Genomic DNA, 12,578 nt, shown 5'->3' with positions numbered 1-12,578 from the left:
ACACCCGGTTACCAATTATTTCATTTTTTGTTTGTTTAAGAAATGTGACAACTTAATACTTGTCTCTGCTTGAAATGAGATGTATCTTTCAACTGTTCTGTTACCCAGCTGTTTAATAGTCCAGTTTCTCCGAAGTAGAGCAATTTGTATACAAATGAGTTTTCTATGATTTAATAAAAATATATGACACAGCTTTTGTTTAAAAAGGCAAATATTTGTCAAAGCAGTTTTGTCATCTGGACTGTCTTTTGTACAAGGGTGTATGCATGGATGCACACATACACACACGCACACACACACACTGAATTTTACAGAGCTGAAAACCTGTGGGTCTGGTGGGCAGGGAATAACATCAGTTTCCTAGGGTATTTTCTATAACAAAAATACCACAAGTAAGTGGCTTTAAAGAACAGAAATTCATTGCCTCACAGTTTTGGAGGCTAGAAGTTCAAATCAGGGCATGAATTCTAGGGGAGGGTCCTTCCTTGTCAATAGTCCTGAGCATTCCTTGTCTTGTAGCCAGATCCTCACACACTCTCTTCCCCCTGTATGTGAGTGTGTCTTCTGTTTTTGTAAGACACCATGCAGAAGGGATAGGTTTAGGACCCACCCTACTCGGGTATGACCTCATTAACATGGCAAAATAAAACTCCAATTTCCAAACAGGGTCACATTCACAGGCACAGGGGATAGGACTTCAACATATCTTTTGAGGGGACACAAATCATAACAGTAACTACTGCTACGTCCAGAAAGGGACTGCAGCAGTTAATGAGTTCAAAAAGAAAAAAATGATTATTGGGGAGGAGGGCAGGGTATTGATCCTTCATCAAGGAAAATATAAAGTGATTTTTCTAAAAATATTGTACTATCAAAGATAAGTCTTCATAGCCAATGCTCAAAATAGAATGCTTAAATAGAGATTTAAGCCTCTTCTTACTTTCTTAAATAAACAGGGTTTAAAGGGTTTTAAAAAAAAAAAAAAACTTTAAGTTTTTATGATTTAGCCTTTAACTTCTCCACATCTCTTTTATCTATAAAGGCATGATCCCATCTATCCATTCGCCCCCTCTCAGTTGATGTCCTTGTTCATACTTCATTGGGAGGAAAGAAGCCAGCAGAGGGGAACTGTCTCACCCACCAGTAGTTGTACTCCCACTCTGCTCCTAGCCATGTCATCTCTTGCCTGGATGACAGCAGTAGCCTCCCAACTGGTCCCTATAGTGGCCAGAATGGTCCTTCTAAGATGTAAATCAGAGCAGGAAGTGCCCCAACTCAAAACCCTCCAGTGGCTTCCCAGAACAGTATAAAATCCCAAAGATCATCCTATGGCCTACAAGGCTCTACAACATCTTCCCTCCCCTGCTACTTCGTCCTTTTTTCCCACCATTCTTTTTTCATCACAACCTTTGCCAGCTTTTTCTTCATTTCCCCACAGTAGCTCTTCCAACCCTCTGCTTTATAAGGTTCTACCCCACCAACACCCCCATATTCACAGTAGCTGACCTCACTTCCTACTCAGAGAATTGGATGGGCATCCCGTCAGCTTCGCTACTGCCCACTACCTCCCTATCAGTTGGTCAGTATTCACACCCATTCTTGTGTGGTCCCATCTGTCTGGACCTGAGAATGCACCTCATGCCTAGTGGTAGTGGACAGTCACAGTGGGCTGCACACCTCTAAGAGAGGGTGACCAGGAGGATCTCCCTGCACTCTCCTGCCCATTTGCTGTCACACACAGACCTGTCATGGTCTCCCTGAGCTCAACACCTATCACTGAGAGATTTGAGTTTCCCTAGCTCAACCTTTCTGGTTTTATCCACTCGTGTCTAGGGGCAGCTATGTCAGTCTGGATGCTCTGAGAGGCAGATGCTGACAGGACTAAATGTGTAAGGATTTCATTAAAAGAAACACCTGTGAGATAAAACAGGAAGGGAACCAGGAAGGCTGGGAGAGCCAGCAGACGCGGTGGAGGTCTGACCTCGAGTAAAGGAGAGAGGGAGGGAAGGTTGAGTGGAAGCTTCCAGGACTGCTGTACTGTCTAAGGAAGATTCAGCAAAGCCATAACGGAGTCCTTGAGCCAAGCTCAATCATCAGAGCAGTCCTGCAGCTCCTGAGAATGGGTTTGCCTTAGAAGCTCTGCTGCGCTCAGTCATTGGCTAGGAGTGCCCCTGGGGAGTGTGGCCTTGGGGCAAATGAGAGAATGGATTTCAGAACACAGTAGCTGGAGCGTTCTGCCAAATCTCACCTCTCTAAAGCCCCTGTGTCTTTTTCAAGGTGGATTCAAACCTATACTTTTCTCTGGACTCAGAAGAAGGGTTCCTATTCTTTTTGAAGGTTGATGCCCTCACCTCACCCCTTCAGCCCTCAGGGATGTTGCTCTGTCACGTCTCCCTTCATTCATTATCAAACTCATCCTTTCTACTGGTTCCATCTCTCTAGCCTGTAACATTCTCAATTCTCTCTCATCTGAATGATTAAAAGAAAGAAAAAGCCCTCTGGACCTCTGATTCTTTCTAATGACTATTCTCTCCTCCTTGTACAGTTGATACCGTTAAAATAGTAGATTTCACTTCTTTGCCTCTCCACTAGTCACTGCTCTCGTTTCTTCCCTCACCCTGATAAGGGCTCCACTCTCACCAAGGTTCCCAGTGACTTCCTGATGGTCATATCCAAAGAACACATTTGGTTCTTTCTCTCTTGTCTTACTTCTTAAGTGTTGGTATCCTCTGGTCCCAACCTGGCCCTTTTCTCTCCTCCGTATGTTCTTTCCCATGACTCAACTACTAACTGCAGGCTGCTGTTGTTGCTGGGTGCTGTCCAGTCGATTCCGACTCATAGTCACCCCATGTGACAGAGTAGAACTGCTCCATAGGGTTTCCTAGGCTGTAATCTTTATGGGAGCAGATGCTGGGTGAGTTTAAACCACCAAGGTTTCGGTTAGCAGCCAAGTGCTTAAGCATTGCACCACCAGGGCTCCTTAACTGCAGGCTGGTGCCTCCTAAATCTACATCTCCAGCAAGATTCTTCCAGAGCTGTCATTTTGACTGGCGACTGCCTATTGGATATCATGGAATAATCCACAGCATCTCCTGCTCACCTTGGCCTAAACTCAATTTGTCATTTCCCTACCAGTCACCATTTTCCTCCATTTCCTCCAGGGCTTCGAACCTCCAGAAAGTTGTACATAAGTATCACCTGGAGATCTTGTTAAAATGTAGATTCTGATTCAGTATATAAATGCAAATTCTCAGCAGAGTTTCGAACCGAAACAAATGGATTGCCCTGGTTTCCTCAGAGTGAGGGAATGATACCATCACCACCTGACAAACCCAAACCAAAAACCTGGGGGTAGTGCCAGGTATGGTTGAGAGCATGGCTCTTCAAGTCAGACTTGAAGACCACCGGGGCACAGATATGGCATATTGGTTTATTATGGGGGTGTCCTTCAGAGTGAGCTAATCCACCTGTAACCAGATTTTGCCAGATTTCTTAAAATCTACCTTTATTAGGAAAGTGTATATCATTGATTCTTTTTTCTTTTTTAAGATAAAATTCACGTAACATTCATCATTTTAGCCACTTTAAAGTGTACAGTGTTTTTTATTCATAAAGTTGTGCAACCATCACCACTATCTAATCCCAGAACATTTCATCACCCCAAAGGGAAACCTTTTACACCCACTGTACCATTAGCAGTCACTCCTCATGCCCGTCCTCCGGACCTCTGCCAATCACTAATCTGCTTTCTGCCTCTATGGATTTGCCTATTGGACATTTCATATAATGGAATCCTACAATATGTGGCCTTTTGTGTTTAGCTTCTTTCACTTAGCATAATGTTTTCAAGGCTCATCCATGCTGTAGCATGGATCAGGTATCAATACTTCATTCATTTTATGGTTGAATAATAATCTATTGTATGGAGAGACCACATTTTGTTTATCCATTCATCAGTTGGGTTGTTTCCACTTTTTGGCTACTACGAATAGTGCTACTATGAACATTTGTGTACAAGTTTTTGTGTGGACATCATTTTCATTTCTCTTGGGTAGATAGCTGGGAATGGAATTGCTGGATCCCATGGTAGCCGTAGCCCTATGTGGAACCTTTTGAGGAAATGCCAGACTGTTTTCCAAGGTCACTGATTCTTAAATGTAGTTGCACTTTGGAATCACTGCGTCCTACGTCCCACCCACAGAGTTCTGATATAATTGGTTTGCTTTGTGGCCTGGGCCTGAGGAGTGTCAAAATTCTCCAGGTGATTCTCCCCAGCTTGGGTTAAAAGCTTCTGATACAGCAAAGGGGACTCAGAGGTGCTGTCATTAACCAGAAACTCCCAAACCTGCTCTCTCAGGTCACATCTGCTTGACTATGAGAATTTCCTGGGCACTTGTCCCTGTGTAGCACAAACGGTTTGCACTCAACTAACCTAGAGATTGGTGGTTTGAACCCACCCAAAGGCACCATGGAAAAAAGAACTGGTGATCTACTTCTGTAAAGATTACAGCCAAGAGCACCCTATGGAGCAGTTCTACTCTGTAACACATGGAGTTGCCATGAGTCAGAATCAGCTTGATGGCAATGAGTTTTTGTGTGTGGGTGTGTCTGTGTTTGTGTGTGGTTGTTAAAAATACAGATTTCTGGGCCCCTCTTCTGGAGCTGTCCCACTTAGTGGGTCTCAAGTGGGACCTTGGAAGTTTCCAGGGATTGATTACCCAATAAGCAAGGTGCACATGGGCTTCCTTGTGTTTACTTACTAATCTGTAGTGCACGATTTCACATGGGTTTCACCACATTGATTCATCAGCTGGGTTGTTTCCACTTTTGTTTCTGCATTGATGTGGTGAAATCATGCACTACAGATTAGTAAGTAAACACAGTTAAGCCCATGTGCACCTTGCTTACTGTAAACCTGTGAGGACTTTGCTTGCTTACTGGTTAATCCGCCCCTTCAACATGCACTTCAAGTGTATTTAATGGTCTGGCAAATTTTGGAAGCACTATCTTTGATCCTCACTTCTCAAAGTGTAGGCAGCATTAGCATCGCCTGGAGCTTGTAAGAAATGCAAATTCTAACTACTAGTGCTAAACCAGAATCTGCATTTAAACAATTCCGGGGTGATTTGTAAGCACATCAATATCTGAGGAGCACTTAGATCACTAATCTTAAGCAGTATTATCTCTACATCCGTGGTTCTCAAGCTTGAGTATGCATTAGAATAGTGGAAAGGCTCACTAAAGCACAGGTTGCTCCCAGAGCTTCTCATTTAGTTATTGACATTGTAAAGCGAGCCCTGGTGACTCAATGGTTAGGTGTTTGGCTGCGAACCTAAAGGCTGGCAATTTGAACCCACCCAGTGGCTCCACGGGAGAAAAGACCTGGCCATCTGCTATAAAAATTACAGCCTAGGAATCCCTATGAGGCAGTTCTACTCTGTCCTGTAGGGTTGCTATGAGTCGGAAGCACTCGGCTGCACACAACAACAAATTGACATCGAGGGAAACTTTTCTGTGCATTGTAGGAAGTTTAGCAGCTTCCCTGGCCACTACCCACTGGATGTCAGTAGCAACCCCCATGTGAAGCTGTGACAACCAGACATATCTTCAGACATTGCCAAATGTCCCTTGAGGGAGGAAAGGGTAAAGCAGCCCTTGATTGAGAACCACTGGTCTCGAACATTCCTAAGTTCTGCAGCTGCAGCCCTGCCATTCATTCCATTCATGGGGAGAGAAGACTTGGCCCCTGGCTTGGGCAACCTCTCAGCCTCTCCTCCTACCCCTTGAGATCCTGGGTCATTCGTAAGGGAGCCTGAGACCCCCTCCCACTCTGGTGGCAACACTTTTGACCCAGAGTTTTCTCATCTGGGAAAATGAAACCCTATTCCTATTTCTTTGGCAAGAGTGAGGCTAGAAGAGCAGGGTCTGAGTCTCTGGACACCAGCTGTGTAGTCCTCAGCAGGTAGTGCAGCCCCTATCACCCTCCCGTCCTCACCCACATCTCCTTCTTCTGTGTAGCACACTTTAGCTATTCACTAAAATCAGATTTGTCCAAGAAACTTTAACAGTGGTTATAGGCAAACTGCACGAAGAGTGTAATGTCTAAGTTACCTGATGCTTTTAAAGCTATGCCATAGAAATCTGTGTGAATGATAAGTTTTAATTAACCTGGACTGCTATACTTTCTTTATATTCTTGGCAGAGGGCTAGAAATACTGAAAAAAAAAAAATTTTTTTTTTTTTAAAGGAGCTTCTTTGTTTTCCAGTCTTCTGAGGCGAGTGACATTCAGATTATTAGGGAATGGGGCCATCTGCTGGAAATGTTTGGTATTGCACTTCACATTGTGTGCGATCACATTGTGTCATATCAGACCTAGAGGAGTTTAAAAAGTCCACCTCTTGACCCCATCTAAGTCCTCCAGTATCGAGGCTATCAGAAAAGAGGACATGTTTCCTGAACGTTCTTAAGCCCACCCATACCTAGAAATAGACTCTTTGATGTGGTGAAAAAATGTGAAATTATTCACTACAGATGATCTGGTAAGCAAGGTAAACGCTGCTTAATCCACTCCTGGGGCTAATCCACTCCCGAGGCTCCCCATACCACTCCCCAGTTAGGCACTTCCCTTCCTGAAATAGGGCCCCTCCAACTCCCTGACCAGCCCACAGGTGGAGGAATGATGTGGTGAAAAGGACACGTTGGGACCCCAGGCTTCTGGCTTCACCTTCCAGCTTCGCATCCTGGTGACATAGTGGTTAAGAGCTATGGCTGCTAACCAAAAGGTCAGGAGTTTGAATCCACCAGGCGCTCCTTGGAAACTCTATGGGGCAGTTTGACTCTGTCCTATAGGGTCACTATGAGTTGGAATCGACTCGACGGCAACAGGTTTGGTTTGGGTTTGATTTTGTGCCTTAAACATCTCTAACTCTGGAGACTTCATTTCTCTGTCTGTAAAATGGTGGTTTCAGATTGTACTCTGAGGTGTTCTAGGGTACCTCAAATTTAAAGAAGTCATAAAATAAAAAGTACACAAAGAATACTTGTTTTCCCTTTATCCAGATTCTCCTATTGTTGACATTTTATCCCGTTTGCTTTATCATTTGCATATTCTGTTTATATATTTCTATACCCATGATTATTTTCTGAACCATTAAGAATAGAGATGTTCTTACATATACACAGCTAAACAGTTATCTGGAGCCTGGTAGCATACTGGTTAAGAGCTCGGCTGCTAACCAAAAGGTCAGCAGTTCAAACCCCCCAGCTGCTCCTTAGAAACCCTATGGGGTAGTTCTACCCTGTCCTATACGGCCACTATGAGTCCAAACCAACTCTGCGGCACATAGCAACAACAACAGGGTACCTCACAAGGAACTCTGGTGGTGCAGTGGATAAGCACTCAGCTGCTAACCAAAAGGTTGATGGTTTGAGCTCACCAGCTGCTCCGCTGTAAAGATTACAGCCTTGGAAACCCTATGCGGCAGTTCTACTCTGTCCTATAGGGTCTCTATGAGTCAGAATAGACTCAATGGCAACAGGTTTGGGTTTTTTTTGTTTTTTGGTAGGGTACCTCACAGGTTCCTAAAGGGCCACTTTGGAGGGGGAGCCACAGGGGATATGCAGAGTAGCCAAGTGGGCCACTACCACCACCACCACCACCACCAGAGCTCACCCCACTTCTGTCTGCTTTTCTTCACTAGGTTTTAGTACATATCTTGTTTTGTGTTCGGTTGCTAAAAAATAATAATGATGTCTTTTTGAAAATCCTGGAGTAGATTATCTCTAAAGCCCTTTTGGTGCTTTCTCTGATTCCTGCTCTAAGTACTTCTGTCAGGGGTGTGTCTGTGTGTAGTCTCTCTGCCCTGCACCACCCTTCCCTGTCTTACTAGCCAGGTGACAACAGGGTAAGGGCAAACGGTGTCCTCTTCCTTCACCCTGAACCATGCCAACCCCAAAGTAGTTGCTCAGTGTGTGTGATGACAGCAGCTCCCTCCAAAATGAATTTTATAGTAAACTCAGTAACTTGTTGCAGACTCCAGAGTTATTTTACTGCCTCTAAGAAGAAATTTGTATTTGGCCCAGTTCAGATACAACCTCACTGGAATTGGTCAGTAAGGTCTGGTGACAGGAACTTCCTCGGGGAGGCTGATCCACTTCATTGAGTATAAATATTTCCAAAGTTAAAATCTAAACCTAACATAATGGTTGAACCTGAATACTAGACAATGTGAGGTTTAAACCCCTATAACCTGTTGCCTTCCAGTAGATTCTGACTCATAGTAGAACTGCCACATAGGGTTTCCAAGGCTGTAATCTTTATGGACACAGACTGCCACATCTTTCTCCTGCAGAGAGACTGGTGGGTTTGAATCGCTGACCTTTCAGTTAGCAGCTGAGTGCTTTAAGCACTGCACCACCAGGGCTCCTTTAAGCCCCTGTAAGTTACATGCTTATACTCCCATTGCTTAATCTTGCATTTTAGACATTATCTATTTTCTTCCTACTGTGGAAAATGAGGATTTAAGTCTCTTTTGTTTATAAACAAATAACTTTTTTAAGTTATTACTATTCCTATTGAAATTCTTTAATTAAATCAATAGTAGCTGCTGGGAAAAATCTGATTGTCTTAGTCATGAAAGACCCAAATATTAGGGAGGTTTTCTGAATACAAAAGTAATACAAATTTGTTGGGGCGGAGGGGACACAGGAAAAGACACACACAAAAAAAGTCACATGTAATGCTATTCTGCCAACATCCTTCCATCTTTTTCTTTTGTTAAAAGAACAAAAGTATTTATTTATTTAATCATTTCCTTCCCATTTTTATCTAAGTAATAATACCAGTACTAGTTGCCGTTGAGTAGATTCCGACTCACGGTGACTCCATGTATGTCAGAGTAGAATTGTGCTCCATAAGGTTTTCAATGGCTATGACCTTTGAGAAGTAGATTGCCAGGCCTCTGGGTGGACTCATGCTGCCAACCTTTTGGTTAATAGCTGAATGCTGAACTGTTTGCTCCACCCAGGTGGCCCTATATAGGTAATATATGTACATAATTTTAAAAGTCAGCTAGGACTAAAAAGTTTTTATGATAATTAGAAGCCCTTGACCCCTGTTGCCTCCCACCCCTAGCCCTATTCTCCAGAAGCAGCCATTCTCACCTCTTTTAGTTGGCTCTTTTGGTAGTTATCTCTGTATTTCATATGCTTATACTCAAATTGCTTCATCTTCCATTTTAAACAGTATCTATTTTCTTCCTACTAGAGAAATGAGAATTTAACTCTCTTATACCACCCCATACATAAACACTTCCCCTCTTCCTTAGTTACATCTCAACTTTTAACACTGAAAATCAAAAGCAAGGTTAATTATGACTAAATATTGTTTGCAGCTGAGTCATGAACATTTCCTCTCTTGTAAGAAGGTTTGCTTTTCCTGGTATTAATAATGAACTTGTTTTTTCATTTGCATGATTGTTTGTTTAATGAACCTGTCACTAATTTAGCCCCAAACTCTGACAGGATTGTAAAACTCCTCTCTGTAGAGTCAGACACGTCAGGTAGTCTTTAGTTTTCTTTCTTTCTCTCTCAACCTGCCTCTCAGATCTTCTATCCTTCTCCTCCAGGGTAGGTTACTTTCTAGACTTGCTGCCCAGCTTGAGATATCCTTTCATGGCCATCCTAGGAATTTTCTTCCTTTTCTCCTGTGTTGGATGCCTGTTCCTGGGTCCCATTTCATATGCTTTCCTGGTTTGTGTCCACATTTGTTAGTGCACATCTTCCAGTTGCTTCCTCAGAAAAGATACACAAAAGCTAAGGTTTTTGAGATCCTTCCTGTGTAAAATATCTTTATTCTACCTTCATACTTTAGCTAGGTATAAAATTTTAAGTTGGAAATTATTTTCTCCAAAAACTTTGAAGACATTGCTCCACCATTCTCTAGCTTCCAATGTTTCTGCTGAGAAGTCATTCTGGTTCCTAGTTCTTTTACACGGCCTGTTTTTTCTCTCTGGAAACTTTTAGGATCTTCCCTTTATCCCTGGTGTCATGATATATTAAACTGATGTGTCTTGGAATGGTCCTTTCAGTCTGGCAATTCATGTTCTTCAGTTCTGGGGAAATTTTCTTAAATTATTTCTTTGGTAATGTCTCTCTCAATTTTTCCAAGCTCTTATTCAGGAACTCCTGTCAGTCAAATGTTGGATCTCCTCAAATACGCCTTGACTTTTATTTTCTCATCTATTTCTATCTCTTTGTCTTTTCCTACTTCCTTGGAGATTTCCTCATTTAATCTTCCACTTCTTCTCTTAACTGTTTATTTTGGCTATTATATTTACATAATATAAATACTCTATATTTCAAAGGAGTAATTACTCTTCAGGTGCATGTTGTTCAACTGCCTGTTCCTTTCCTTCTTTGCTTTTGTTGTTTCCATGCACAGAACCTATGCTAGTCTCTTCCTGATGATTTTCCATCTTTGAATGGGACTCACTACTTGCTGAAGAATACAGTGGAGATGGGTAAAGCTGGGAGATGGAGGAAATGGTGGGAAGTGGTCTATAATTTGGGTCTATAAAAGGATTATGCTGTAGCACTTAGGAATGTTTTGAAGCATGTAACAGAAAATTCAAAAAACTAGGAGAAAAAAACTAGTGTCAAACAGAATTTGTTATTTCAAATAACAAAAAATCACAGTGACTGCTGGTATTTATTCAGTGGCCCAACCAGGTCAGGGTCAGCATCTCTGCAATCTTCTCGTGATTTTTTCCTCACGTTTGTAAGATGGCTGCTTTGATTCCAGGCATTACACCTTAAACTGAAGGCAAGAAGAAGGGGTAGAGAAGTAGCACTAGCTATGTTTTTCTGTATTATCAGGAAAAGCAAAAGTTTTCCCACAAGGCTCCAGAAGATATCTACTTATGCATAATTCACCAGAACCATGTCACATAGCCACATTTAACAGCTAGAGAAATAGGAAAAGCAAATAGTCCTGCCAAAAAAGAAAAAGCAAAATAAATAAACAAAAGAAAACATGGAGTGAAGACACTAATGAAGCAAACACAAACAAAACAATAAAACAGATTCAACACCTTTTTTACTGCTAGAAACAAACTTTTCATCAACCACGTTACAAAGTAAAAAGCATGACAATCTAATCAGATCTACCAAAAAGCCAGTCAAGTGTCAAATTTTGCTAACAAAGTATTTGAAATGTGGATTTATACCACTATTAGTAAAGATGTGCTATTAATAAAATAAAAATGATTTTATTTTTCAAATATTTAGTCCATTTCTGTCTTATCAGTTTAAAATTTCTATTTTCATGTGTCTTATCACTTACATAATTCACGAGTATACCAGTACATGTTTATAAGTTATAGAATAATAAAGAAACATAATTGAGGTATGTCTGAAAATTTTTATCTTGATGATAGTTTACCACCAAAAAAGTTTGGAAAAGACTGCCCCAAACAAAGAACTTTTAGAACTCTGACTTTCCTCCTATCAGCCAGGGTTCTTGGCTATTAACCACAGAACTCACTCTAGCTAACTTAATCAGAAAGGGAATGTGTCAAAGGATATTAAGTAGCTCACAAAACCTTTAGGTGAGCCAGCCATCAAGTCGGCTGGGAGGCTACACATTCGGTAGCAGTGCCTACCTACCCACACCACTGGACACATCCATTGAAGACTTCTCTGCTGCCATTGCTAAAGACTATACCCCACCTGGGTCCACAGTCACTGGGACTGGATGCCCAAAACTCTGTCATGATGCACCAAAGTCCAGATCTCTCCCCAGCCAGCCTTACCAGAAAATGAAATTCACGAGGTGACTGCTTTGTCTAGGCTCCCTTCCTGTATATTCCATCTGTCAAGGTTCATATGTATAATCACTGTTTAAGTTGTTGAAAAAAAGGTACTTGCAATGAAGAAGTTGTTGGTCTTGCAAAATTCTATCATGTGATCTCCAGCATCGTTTCTATCACCAAGGACGTATTTTCCAACTACCAATCCTTCTTCTTTGTTTCCAACTTTTGCATTCCAATCGCCAGTAATTATCAGTGAATCTTGATTGCATGTTTGATCAATTTCAGATTGCAGAAGTTGGTAAAAATCTTCAGTTTTTTGGTTTGTATAGATGCTCTTTATTATGTTGAGGAATTTCCCTTCTATTCCTGTTTTATTGTAAGTTTTTATCAGGAATGGTTGGATTTTATCAAATGCCTTTTCTGCATCTATTGAGATGATCATGTGATTCTTTTATTTATGTGGTGGATTATGTCTATTTATTTTCTAATGTTGAACCATCCTTGCATAATAAAAATAATAATAAATTAAGACTAAAGATTGGAATCAAAAGTAAATGTGTAATATAACTAAAAATTTGGAAGTGATGGAGGGGATGTGGGCTAAAAGAAATACAGTCAATCCTCATTAATTGTGAATTCCTTATTTACAAATTTGCCTACTTGCTAAAATTTATTTGTAACCCCAAAATCAATACTTGCAGTGCTTTTGTATTTTTTAACTGGAGAATGAGGGTATGATTTTGCTCCCAAGTCCTAGAGCTCTGTTC

This window comes from Trichechus manatus, unplaced genomic scaffold (genome assembly GCF_000243295.1).
Source record: "Trichechus manatus latirostris isolate Lorelei unplaced genomic scaffold, TriManLat1.0 scaffold00009, whole genome shotgun sequence".
NCBI classification, from domain to species: domain Eukaryota; kingdom Metazoa; phylum Chordata; class Mammalia; order Sirenia; family Trichechidae; genus Trichechus; species Trichechus manatus.
The sequence above is the reverse complement of the archived record's forward strand: the minus strand, read 5'-3'. Positions refer to the sequence as shown.